Below are 13,178 nucleotides of genomic sequence, written 5' to 3' on the forward strand. Positions count from 1 at the left end.
AGACTTTTAAAGAAGATATAATTCCAATTCTTCTCCAGTTGTTCAAACAATTGAAGGTAATACTCCCAAAGTCCTTATATGACACCAGCCTCACCTCAATCTTAGACCAGAAAATGATACAGCAAAGAAAGAGAACCGTAGAACAATATCACTGATGAACATAGAAGCAAAAATTCTCAACAAAATACCAGCTAATCAAATCTAACACATCAGAAAGATCATTCACCCAGACCAAGTGGTATTTTTCCCTAGTTTGCAGGAATGGCAGAATATACACAAATAAAAAAAATTGTGTTACATCACATTAACAAACTGGAGAACAAAAACCATGTGATTATTTCAATAGATGCAGAGAAAGCATTTGATAAAATACAGCATCCTTTTCATGATAAAAACTTTATGCAGTTGGATTTAGAAGAAACATTCCTCAACACAGTCAAGGAAATTTATGACAAACCCACATCAGTCTCATATTGAATGGGAAAAGTTGGAAGCATTTCCGGTAAGCTCTCAAACCATGCGAAGATACCCACTAACACTATTGCTAGTCAATATAGCCCTGGAAGTTTTAAATCAGAGCAATTAGGCAAAAAAAGAAATCAAAGGGGTACAAATTGGAAATGAGGAAGTCAAAGTTACCCTGTTTGCAGATGACATGATTTTATATATAGGGGAACCAAAAGCCTCCCCTAAGAGACCCTTGGAACTCATAAAGAGATTGGTGAAGTTGCAAGATATAAAATGAACACATAACAATCAATAGCCTTTGTATACATAGACAGTGTCATGGTTGAGAAAGAGCTTGTAAAATCAGCCCTATTCACAATAGCTATAAAACATTTAAATACCTTAGAATAAATTTAACCAGAGAGGTGAAAGATCTCTATGATGAATATTATAAAACATGAAAGAAACAGAAGATGACAAAAGTGTATAATATCTTCCAAATTTGTGGATTGGAAGAGTTAATATCATAAAAATTTCCACATTGCTGAAAGCAATTTACAGATTCAGTACTATCCAAATCAAAACCACTGGTATTCTTCTTGGATGTAGAAAAATTATGCTACATTTTGTAAGGAAACACAAGAAACACTAAATATAGCTAAAGCAATCTGAACAAAAACAAAGCCAGAGGTATCACAATACCAGATTTCAAGGCATCCTACAAGGCATGTATAATCAAAATAGCCTGGTACCGGCACAGATATACACTTGTAGACCAATGGAATAGCGTAGACACTCCAGAAATCATTCTATGCAGCTACAACCAACTAATTATTACAAAAGAGCTAAAATTAATCCCTAGAGAAAGGACAGTCTCATCAACAAATGGTGCTGATAAAATTGTATCTCTGCATGCAGAGGTATGAAAATAGACCCCTATCTTACACCTTATATGAAAATTAGCTCAAAATGTATCAAGGGTCTAAATCTTGATACCATGAAATTACTAGAGGAGAACATTGGGGAAACTCTGCAAGACATTGGTAAATACACCAGAAGCACAGGCAATCAAAGTAAAAATGGACAAAAGGGATTGCAGCAAGGTAAGAAGATTTTGCTTTGTGAAAAAAACCCTCATTAAAGTTGAGGCGACCGACCAAATGAAGGAAAATGTTTGCATACAATGCAACTGATAAGAGATTAATATCCAGAATCTATAAAGAGTTCAAGAAACTCAAGAACAACAAAACTAACAATGAAGTTAAGAAATGGGAAAAGGATTTGAATAGGCACTTTTCAAAAGATGAAATTTAAATGGTCCACAAACACATGAAGAAATGGTCAGAATTATTATACACCATGGAAACACTAATAGAAACCACATGAGTTTTCTCCTTAACCCAGTTAGAATGGTTCTCATACAGAAATAATAATAATAAAAAAATTAGGTTGTTGAGAATGTGAGGAAAAGGTATCCTACTCTACTCTTTTTGGTAATATAAACTGGTGCAGCCATTGTGGAAAATACTATAGGTATACCTCAGAAAGCTGAAAATAGATTTACCATACAACACAGTCATCGCACTCCTCGGTAATTACCCTTATGAAATGAGTCAGCATGTGAAAGCATTATCTATACCCCCATGTTTATTGCAACTCATTTCACAATAACGAAGATAGGGTATCAACCCAAATTCCATCAACTGATCACTGGATAAAAATTGTGGTATGTATTTAGTATGGTATACTACTCAGCTGTAAAAAAAAGAATAAAATCTTATGTTTTGGAACAGAAGTGATACAACCGGACACCATTATTCTTAGTGAAATAAGCCAGTACCTAAAAGACAAATGCTGTTTTCTCTGGTCTGTGGTAACTAATGGAGTACAAAAAAAAAGGTAATATATATGTTAGTGAAATTGACATTTTTGGGATTCGATGATTGTGTAGATCCTTTACTGTAAAAGACAATTTTTTTTGTTCTTACTATATGTTGAATTCTTTTACTTAGAGTATACTTAGAGTTTGGTTAATCTTACAAGTATAAAATAAACTGAAAGTAGATCATTTTATAAATTAAAAGAAATAAGAATGCAAGGGGGAAGGAGGTTTCAGGCATGGGCAGGAGGGAGGGTAGGTCGGGAAGTAGTACTATGCTCCTAAGTCTGTATAAATGAAATACATGGAATTTGTTCACATTAAGAGAGAGAGAGAGAGAGAGAGAGAGAGAGAGAGAGAGAGAGGGAGAGAAGAGAGAGAGAAGGGAAAGAAAGGTAAAAGAAAAAGAAAAGAAGCTGGAACATGAAAGGATGCCCTTATGGGATGCTGGGATCACAGGCCGGAGGCTTTACCTGGAATAGCACCATGGCCCCTTTCCCGACCGTAATTTTAACAATGTTGCATTTCCTACATTTTAACCAAAAATAGGGATTTTTTTTAGTATTGTCAATTTATTTCCTTACATGTGAGTTGTCTTTCTATAATCATTTTCTCATTTTTCCTGTTATAATTTTCCAACTGATGAAAACATTATATGTATTAACTAATATTCAGTTGTTTATATGTATATAAGTGTAAATGGATGTATTTTACCATTTTAGAACCACTTAAGCACCCATATTGCTCATTAGAACCATTATACATATCTTTATCAATCTGTAGATTATCTAATTACTTTGCACATGAAATAAATATTTTCAAGTACAAGGTAACAGGCAGAAAAACTGCAATATCTGAATGAAAGAAACTTATTAATAAGCCCTGCGTCCACCCCAAGTCTCTAAGGACAGTTTCCTAATTGTGGTGCAGAAAGGAAACATTGCCTTTTTGAAATGATTAGGTAGAGGTCAAAATCTTGAGAGCTAGAGCAGCTGAAAACACTAGATATTAGCTTAGCAATGGAGAAGAAGAGGAAAGCAAATGGCCCTGCCCTAAAAGACCTTGCTATGGATGGGGTTGTAGGTTTTCCAGAAAACACAGCATGAAGCTGTCCGCTGCTCCTGGGTTGAGTTTTCAATAGAATAAGTGGATATCAGTCAACACTGATAGATAAATATCTAAGCAAATCACATAGAAAAATCTAAGCTGAGAAATAAAACTGATAAACTAAAACAAATTGGCAATACTACATAAGTGATACAACAACTGTAATGGCAAGTTTACAACCGGCTTAATAGCAACTTGGAGTAGAAAGAAGAAAAAAAAAAAGTAATATTAACATTAACTTAAATCTAAATTAAAAGACAGTATTTGATCAGCTAACTAATTCTGCATAGTCACCCAAACAGATAACCCAATCTGGAGTTTGACAAATAAAAGACTACAACCCAAACCAAACCAAAAACCAAAACAAACAACAGACAAACCCAGGGGCTCAGTGACCTGTGAGCCCTATTATGTCATATTTACATAAGCATATAGGAACTAACAGTTCCCATTGTAAATTGGAGCTTTTCAGACAGGATTAGAAGAGAAAACACAATTATGTGCTATGAATTAGAGATGTACTTTAAACTTTGGCCTGGAAATGAAAGTGAATAAAGATATATTATGCAAATATTAAATGTAATAGAGGAGATATGGCTTTATTAATATTAGCCAAGTTAGAATTCAGGGCAGGAAATGCTACTAGAGATAAAGAGGACATTTTATATGCTAAGCAATCAATTCTTCAGAAGACCTAATGCTCCTAGATATGCGTAACAAACACAGGACTAAACATATATGAAACTAATACCTTCCCCAAAAGAGAAAAATAGGCAAATTAACCATCACATTGAGGAATTTAATGCACTTCTTTTAGTAGTATTACATAAAACTGCTAAAAAAAACTGACATGATCGAAAGTATCATATAATATCACTTAATTGATATTTCTATATCATTTTTATAACAATTATGGAATATGTATTCTTTCCAGTAGACAGAATATTTTATCAGGATATACAGTATCTTGAGCCATAAACAGATATTGATGTTTAAATGATTTAAATATAGCAAAGATCTCTGACAAGAATAAAATTAAATAAAATTAGAAGCTACAAAATTTCCCAATATTTTGAAATTATATATCCCACTTCTAATAAAATTATAGGAAAGAAACTTAGAAAATATTTTAAACTCAATTATCATAAAAATACAAATGCTAAAATGCATCATAGTCCTGTATTGGAAGAGTCAATAAGAGTATGTTGTTAGGTAGTATGTTGTTCTAAAATGTACCTATAGTTGAATGCAACCTAACCAAAATCCTAAACTTGATTTTTTTTTTAGATTGTTGTAGAAATTTATAAGTAGAATCAAAATTTATTTGAAATGAAAAGATTTTGGAGCAATATTTTTGTTGTAGAAACTTACAAGTAGATTAAATAGTTGTTTGGAAGTGAATAGGTTTTGGAGCAACACTTTTTTTAAAGAACAAATTTGGAAGGTTTACACCATGTGACTTCAGAGCTACTACACAAATCTTTGGGAATCACAACAGTGCAGTTATTGCATCTGTATAAACATAGAGGTCATGGGACAGAATGGAGAAGCCGAAAGTTGACCTCATGCATTGTAAATTTATTCTTGAAAAATGTGTCAAAATAATTAGGAGAAAAAGTAGCACTTTCAATAAAAGATGTTGGAACAATGAAATATAAATATGGAGAAAAAAAACTATATGAATCCTACTTTGTGCAGAAATAATGGAAGAGAGACCATTATTCATTATTCCTCAGGAGTACAGACAAAGGCTATAAATAATCAATCTCAAGATATCAGTTTCATTCATTTACATTACGTTCTTTGGTTACTTTGTTGAATTTTTTATTTAGTGGAAGAATAAGAATGTGATTATAAAGTAAATTGAAAGTATGTCAACACAAAAATTAAAAGAAAAATAAGAAAGGAAGGAGGAGGGTGGTTGAGAGTAAGAAAGGGACTGAGGAAGGGTGAGTAGTATCATTTTGTCCTTAAAACTGTATATATGGAGCACATGCATTCTATTCCCTTTCTATAAATAAAAAAGAAATGCAAAAATTATAAGTAAAGGCATTAGGAAAAATTGAAAAAATAATATAATTGAACTCCTTTATACCATAGATAAATGAAAATATATGTCTATAAAATGACATATGTGAGATTGGTTATACTAACCTCATTTGTAGTAGTTATAAAATAAAATCAAACTGAATGCCATCAGTAGGTAAATGGATCAACAAATGGTGGTTTATTCATACTGTGAATTTATCAGTATGTGCTTGATTTATACATGGCATGTGGGAATGACTTAAAAGGTTATGGAATGATGGCAACATCCTATATTATGACTAAGATGATAATTACATGAATATATATTAATATTCAGTTCACTTAAATGCAAACTTAGAATATGTACCTCATATTTTTATAAATTATAAATCACCAGGTTGATTAAAATAAAAAATAAAAATAGTGTTCAAAAATAGATTGTATTTATAAAATGTAAAAGAGAAGTCTAGTAAAAGAAATAAGGCTATGAGAAATAATTTAAATTAGAAAATGCATAAAAGTGTGTATTTGGTGTGAATAGAGAAAGATGGCAAATGAATAGACCATTCGAAAAATAAAATTATGGGATCCCCATGATATTAAAATAATTCTAAGAGGCTGAATTAAATAGTAATAAAATTTGAAAATTGACTCAGTAAGAATTAGTCTGTATATTATAGTTATAGGGAAAGAACAGAAAGGAGAGAGAAATATTTAAAGAAAAAAACACCCAAAGGACTCCTGTTTTCATCATGACAGGGAACTACTATCAACCTTCTCTATGTGAATAATTATAAAAACGTAATGAAATGTTTAAAAAGGGATTTAAATTGTACATCTCCTTCCTCTCTTTTTCCCACTCTTATATTTTACAGGTAACACTTTTCAGTTAAAATTGTGTGTTAATTACAGAGTTCAACCACAAGTACTAGAACAAAAAAATACTAAAATGCATAAAGTATTACATTGTACATCAACAGTCAGGACAAGAGCTGATCAAGTCACTGTTTCTCATAGTGCCCATTTCACTTAACAGGTTTCCCCTTTGCTGCTCAGTTAGTTGTTACCGATCAGGGAAAGCAAATGATATTTGTCTCTTTGGGACTGGCTTAATTCACTCAGAATGATGTTTTCCAGATTCCTCCATCTTGTTGCAAATGACCGGGTTTCATTGTTTTTTACTGCTGTATAGTATTCTATAGAGTACGTGTCCCATAATTTCTTTATCCGGTCTACTGTTGATGGGCATTTGGGTTGATTCCAGGTCTTAGCTATTGTGAATTGAGCTGCAATAAACATTAAGGTGCAGACCACTTTTTTATTTGCCAATTTAATTAACTTTGGATAAATTCCAAGGAGTGGGATGGCTGGGTTGTATGGAAGGGTTATATTCAGGTTGTGAGGAATCTCCAGACTGACTTCCATAGTGGCTTAACCAGTTTGCATTCCCACCGACAGTGGGTTAGTGTCCCTTTCTCAGCATCTATTGTTGGTAGATTTCTGAATGTGAGCCATTCTCACTGGGGTGAGATGGAACCTCATTGTGGTTTCGACTTGCATTTCCCTGATTGCTAGTGATCTTGAACATTTTTGCATGTGTCTGTTGGCCATTTGGATTTCCTCTTTCAAAAAATGTCTATTGAGGTCCTTGGCCCATCTCTTAAGTGGGTTGTTTGTTTTTTTGTTGTGGATTTTCTTGATTTCTTTGTAGATTCTAGTTATCAACCCTTTATCTGTAGTATAGTTTACAAATATTTTTTCCCATTCTGTCGGTTGCCTCTTCACTTTCCTGTTTCTTTTGCAGTACAGAAACTTCTCAATTTGATGCAATCCCAAATGTTAATTTTGACTTTGACTGCCTGTGTTTCTGGGGTCTTTTCCAAGAAGTCTTGGCCAGTACCTATATCTTGCAGGGTTTCTCCAATGCTCTCTAATAATTTGATGGTGTCGGGTTGTAGATTTAAGTCTTTAATCCATGTTGAGTGAATTTTTGTGTAAGGTGAAAGGTAGGGATCTTGCTTCATGCTTCTGCACGTGGAAATCCAGTTTTCCCAGCACCATTTATTAAATAGACTGTCCTTACTCCAGGGATTGTTTTTGGATCCTTAATCAAATATAAGTTGGCTGTAGATGTTTGGATTGATTTCTGGTGTTTCTACTCTGTTCCATTGGTCTATCCAACTGTTTCTGTACCAGTACCATGCTTTTTTGATAACTACTGCCCTGTAGTATGTCCTGAAATCTGGTATTGTGATGCCTCCGGCTTTGTTTTTGTTGTACAAGATTGCTTTAGCTATTCGAGGTCTCCTGTGTCTCCATATGAATTTCAGCATCATTTTTCCAGATCTGAGAAGAATGTCTTTGATATTTTGATTGGTATTGTATTGAATCTGTATATTGCTTTTGGGAGAATGGACATTTTGATGATATTGATTCTTCCAATCCATGAGCATGGAAGATTTTTCCATTTTTTGGTATCCTCTTCTATTTCTTTCTTTAAGGTTTTGTAATTTTCATTGTAGAGATCTTTAACGTCCTTGGTTAAGTTTATTCCAAGGTATTTGATTGTTTTTGTAGCTATTGTGGCACTGGCTGTGTATACAAAGGCTGTGGATTTTTGTGCATTGATTTTATATCCTGCTACTTTGCCAAACTCTTCGATGAGTTCCAATAGTCTCTTAATAGAGCTCTTTGGATCCCCTAAATAAAGAATCATATCGTCTGCAAAAGAGAGGGAGGAGATGTACAATTTGGGGCATGCGCAATCAGACTTCCCCAAATGGTGAAGTTAGAAATGTGTCAGGGGATTCCAATACAAACCTATCAAGGTGGCATGTACCAATGCCATCTCACTAGTCCAAGTGATCAACTTCAGTTCACAATTGATCACACTGATAGGTCTAAGAGTCAAAGGGATCACACAAACAAGACTAGTGTCTGCTAATACTAACTGATGGAATCAAAAAGGGAGAGAACAATCCAACATGGGAAGCGGGATACACAGCAGACTAATAGAATGGCAGGTGTCCTAAACAACACTCTGGCCTCAGAATCAGCCCTTAAGGCATTCGGATCTGGCTGAAGAGCCCATGAGAGTATTGTAGGCATGGAAAGCCAAGATACCATGGAAAAAAAAAAAGACCTAAATGAAAGATCTCTGCAAGTGAGATCCCAGTGGAAAGAATGGGGCCATCAAAGAAGGAGGTACCTTTCTCTGAAGGGAGGAGAGAATTTCCACTTTGACTATGACACTATCGGAATAAGATCAAAGTCGGCGAACCCTAAAGGCTTCCCATAGCCTTGTCAACTCATGACTAGAGCCTAGGGAGATTATTGACGCCATGAACTGGAGTGTCAAATTGTTAAGTCAGTAACTGGAGTCACTGTGTACTTACATCTCATGTGGGATCTGTCCTTAATGTGTTGTCCCATGTGAAGTAATGCTATAACTAGTACTAAAACAGTATTTTTACTCTTTCTGTTTCTGTGTGGGTGCAAACTGATGAAATCTTTCCTTAGTATATACTGAATCGATCTTCGGTATATAAAGATAATTGAAAATGAAAAAAAAAAAAACAACTTGGTGTTAAATTGGAAATTGCATAGAAAATTAATCAATTTTTAAAAATATCATGTAGGATCTCTGTCCTTAATGTGCTGTACATTGTGAATTAATGCTATAACTAGTACTCCAACAGTATTTTTCACTTTGTGTTGCTATGTGGGTGCAAACTGTTGAAATCTTTACTTAATATATACTAAACTGATCTTCTGTATATAAAGAGAATTGAAAATGAATCTTGATGTGAATGGAAGGGGAGAGGGAGCGGAATAGGGGAGGGTTGCAGGTGGGAGGGAAGTTATGGGGGGGGGGAGAGCCATTGTAATCCATAAGCTGTATTTTGGAAATTTATATTCATTAAATAAAATTTAAAAAAAAAAAAGAAAATGTCTGCACAATACAAACTTGCCACTACTACATTATTTTAACAATGGTTTAAAATATTGTTAAAATATTATATACATGTATATAGTATTAGAAATATTTAGTCCTATCTTTATCACCAAATAGCTTTCAATTAGAGCAAGGAACTTTTACCTTAGTGTGAACTGCAGCATTTATTTTTTTTCCTTTAAAGATGAGTCCCAGGTAGAAATGTGTATAAAGTAACCCTCTAAATTCACTTAAATCATTCCCATGTTGAATCAAAGACTTGCTAAGAAACCATCATTTTATTCATGAAACAGGTGGTTTAATATGAAAAGTATGAATTTGAGTGAATGAAATGCTATTTCTTTTTACCAAAATGAATCCAATAGTATATCAGAGTTCCTTGCAACATTTATCTAACAGAATTTTCTCTCTAATGTTAACTCTAATGGTTTCAAACAGGTGTGGTTATTTTAAATCCCTTTTTATTTATTTATTTTATTTTATTTTTTTAAAACTTTTATTTAATGAATATAAATTTCCAAAGTACAGCTTATGGATTACAATGGCTTCCCCTCCCCCATAACTTCCCTCTCACCCGCAACCCTCCCCTTTCCGGCTCCCTCTCCCCTTCCATTCACATCAAGATTCATTTTCAATTCTCTTTATATACAGGAGACTAGTGAGATGGCATTGGTACATGCCACCTTGATGGGATTGTATTGGAATCCCCTGGCACGTTTCTAACTCCACCATTTGGGGCAAGTCCGTTTGCGCATGCCCCAAATTCTACATCTCCTCCCTTTCTTTTTCCCACTCTTATATTTAACAGGGATCACTTTTCAGTTAAAATTTAAAATGCATTTGATTCAGAATTTAGAAAAGAATATTTCCTTTTAAAAAAATAGCACTTTTACTGAAACTCTGTCTTCAAGCCAAAGGAATTTCAAACATTCTGTTTGAAAAGTGTCTTCAGTGGGAGAACCTAATTTCCTGGTTATGTGGGCTTTCAATGAGTCAAAAAAAAAAAGTCTTAAAAAAGGCTTAAAAAGTCTAAAATGAAATAAATGTAACAAAGAAAAGTTGGGCCAATTACTGTAGGAAGTCTTAGCAAAATTCCCAAAGGGAAATTCTTTATAATTAAGTTTTCAACATAGATGCAATATGCATACCTTCCAATTTATCCTCTCCTTTTCAAGGGCATGTACTCTATTCTCAAAACTATTATGAATTTATATTACCAGGATCATCCATTTTATTAACCTGAGGTAAACATAGTCCCATTTTGAAATTTATTTTCACATGATAAAACCTCTTCATACTAATAAGAAATTGTCTTTCTCTTTTTTTATGTGTGGCAAGTCAGATATCTTTGAGAATTGGGAAATGTTACTGAGGTTGTCTGTGTATACACCTGTGTATCTTTCTATTATATACAGGTCTATCATTATCTAACTGCTATTTTTATGTGAATGATATTGGTAAGTACTCTATCTTTTAAAGAGAAGGTGAATATAGGTTCAAACTAGGTGTCCTCCACTGGAAAACAGAGTTTAACCCATGTTCCATGAAAGTACACTAACAATGAAGAAAATTTATTTGCTAAATTTTCATTTGTCATTTAAAAATTTCTTAAAGTGGAGATGATTTAATTTCATTTGTTTAGTCAGCCATTTTGTTTTTCAGTTCATTCATGTGCCCATTTCAAAATAACTATCAAATATATATGCTATTTACTGAGAATTCAGTTGTAAATAACATTTGGAACCTAAAATTATTCTGAAATTTATACCCTAAAAACACACCAACTTGAGGCAGACATTTTGCCCAGTGTTTTAAGCTGCTGAGAAAGATGCCCGTGTCTCACATTGTAGTAGACTTGATGGCTGCCCCTGGCTCCTGACTGCCGCTTCCTGCTGATACAGACCATGAGGGCAGTAGTGATGTTGCAAATAGCTGGGTTTCTGCCCCTTGTGTGGGAGACCTGGATTAAATTCCAGGCTCCTGGATTAGGCCTCCTTGCCATTGCAGGCATCTGATGAGTGAATTGGAGATCTTTCTTTCTCTGTAATGTATATAAATACATTTAAAAAAAAAGAAAATCATGGTTTTATTCATATTTTAACTTAAAAAGGAATAAAAATCATGATTACTAGGAGGGGTGCTGTATTTGACATACAAATTTGTCTATTCTTGTAATGCATTTTATTCCTTTTTGCTTGTTTATCTTTCTGTTTTGTATACATAATCTATTTTAATAAACATACAGCAAAATATAGCATCTCACTAATGGCAAGATAATCTTGAAAAAAAATATCTTACGAATTCATTTGGTGTGAAGGTTCACTCCATGGTTCAGTTTAAGGTTATTGTATTTGTCGTGGGGAGCCCAGATTCTAAATTATTTCTACATATGTCTACAAGAGTGTTTCTGCATGGGATTAGCATGTTAGATTCACAAAGTAGATTGCCCTTCCCAAGGCAAGTGGCATTATCATTTGGAGGCCTGAATAAAACAGGAAGGAAGAAGAAATTCAGCCCCTTCCACTTTTATTCTACCTGTTTGCTTGAGCTGGAACATGGTTTTTTTTTTTTTTTTTTTTTTTTTTTTTTTTTTTCCTTTTGCTGTTAGAATGGGATTAGTACCACTGGCTCCCTGGTTCTGAAGCCTTTGGATACATGTGGTCCTGTGTCATCAACTTTCCTGGATCTCCAGCTCGGAGAGGGCAGTTCATGGGAGTTTTCAGTTTCCATAATCTTGTGAGCCAATTCCTTGGAATAAATCAGCATCTCTTTCTCTTCTTCTCTACTTCTGTTTATCCCTCTCCATTTATATGTAATGTATATAATATGTATATATAGACTATTCAATAGATCCTATAGGTTATATATTAAACATCTATCCTGTTTTGCTGGAGTATATATTGATAAAATATTTAAGTATTAAGTGTCTGGAACAACTAAATGAAAATTCACTAGTTAATGTAACACTCAGCTCAGTTAAAATTTGGTGAAACAAAACAATGCTAAAAATATTCTCTTCTGTCACTGTCAGTAATACATAGTCCATAGGCCAATGTTTTAACTATAGGGTTTTAGAACTGAGAGTAATTTCACTGATAATAGAAATTTTAAATGCACCAGTTTTTTTGTTGTTGTTTTTTTTTTTTTGACATGCAGAGTGGACAGCGAGAGAGAGACAGAAAGAAAGGTCTTCCTTTACCATTGCTTCACCCTCCAATGGCCGCAGTGGCGGGCACACTGCACTGATCCGAAGCCAGGAGCCAGGTGCTTCTCCTGGTCTCCCTTGGGGTGCAGGGCCCAAGCACTTGGGCCTTCCTCCACTGCACTCCCGGGCCACAGCAGAGAGTTGGCCTGGAAGAGGGGCAACTGGGACAGAATCCGGCGCCCCGACCTGGACTAGAACCCGGTGTGCTGGCGCTGCAAGGCGGAGGATTAGCCTGCTGAGCCGCGGCACCGGCCAAATGCACCAGTTCTTAAAAAGTGACTTGATTTACATGAATAATTTTTGCAGTTTACATACTAGGACTTAATGAAGCATAGATTATAAAATTGCAAACATTTTAAAATCTCTGCTTAGGATTCATTCAGCCTATTGAAAATGTAACATTCCTGCTAAGATAGTTATTAACACACACATTCTATATGCTTTGTATTCTGGGGCTGGGACTCTGAAAACTATATCCTGCCTTTTCCAGAAACTGTTGAATATTGCCAATAGGATACAGTAGAGAGAGAATGAAAGCCAGGAGATCAGAAAAAAAG

This window comes from Lepus europaeus, chromosome 17 (genome assembly GCF_033115175.1).
Source record: "Lepus europaeus isolate LE1 chromosome 17, mLepTim1.pri, whole genome shotgun sequence".
Lineage (NCBI taxonomy): Eukaryota > Metazoa > Chordata > Mammalia > Lagomorpha > Leporidae > Lepus > Lepus europaeus.